This window comes from Myotis davidii, unplaced genomic scaffold (assembly GCF_000327345.1).
Source record: "Myotis davidii unplaced genomic scaffold, ASM32734v1 scaffold1036, whole genome shotgun sequence".
Taxonomy (NCBI): domain Eukaryota; kingdom Metazoa; phylum Chordata; class Mammalia; order Chiroptera; family Vespertilionidae; genus Myotis; species Myotis davidii.
The window spans coordinates 847,142-847,882 of record NW_006287260.1 but is presented as its reverse complement, the minus strand read 5'-3'; the positions used below and the strand labels follow the sequence as shown (position 1 = coordinate 847,882).

The following is a 741-nucleotide window of genomic DNA, read 5'->3' as shown; positions in this document are numbered from 1 at the left end:
CCCCCCCCCCCCCCCGTGCACAAATTTCATGCACTGGGCCCCTAGTATATATATAAAAGCCTAAGCAACCGGCTGACTATTTGACTGGTAGCTGTGATGCGCACTGACCACCATAGTGCAGACACTCAATGCAGGAGCGGAAGCCACAGGCATGGAAACATAGAATAGACTGATGAATCTCAGAGGGAAGGGAGGAGGGGGGAGGGTGGGAAGAGATTAACCAAAGATCTTATATACATACTAGAGGCTTGGTGCATAGCCAGTAGGGTCCCTCAGCCTGGCCTGCGCCCTCTCACAATCTGGGACCCCTTGGGAGATGTCAGAGAGCCAGTTTCAGCCCGATCCCCGCAGGCCAGGCCAAGGGACCCCACTGATGCACAAATCCGTGCACTGGGCCTCTAGTAAACTAATAAGATTTTTAGTTTTGTAAGGCTAATAAGAAACATTTTGAGATTGTAAATTTTTTAAGTCAGTCATATCATTTATTACTGTCTGGAGCCTCAGGCTTTTGTTAAGATTGAATAGGTCTACTAACTGTGTGACCTAGGGCAGTTTAGTTAACATATTTGTGGGGAATAATAATACTGCCTAGCTTATAGGGTTAGCAGGATTACATAAAGCATTTAGTACAGTGCCATGCTCATGGTAATCTCTCTTATTAAGATATATATACAAACATACATATACACTCACTAGAAGCCTGGTGCACAAAATTTGTGCACAGGTAAGGTCCCGAGGCCT

At 45.7% G+C, this 741-nt stretch overlaps 1 protein-coding gene across 7 annotated transcripts in view; it reads left to right on the top strand.

Annotated features, from left to right (window-relative positions):
* Positions 1–741, top strand: part of FKBP5 (FK506 binding protein 5) — a 116,500-nt gene that overhangs the window by 55,860 nt on the left and 59,899 nt on the right. The gene's annotated exons all lie outside the window — the stretch shown is intronic.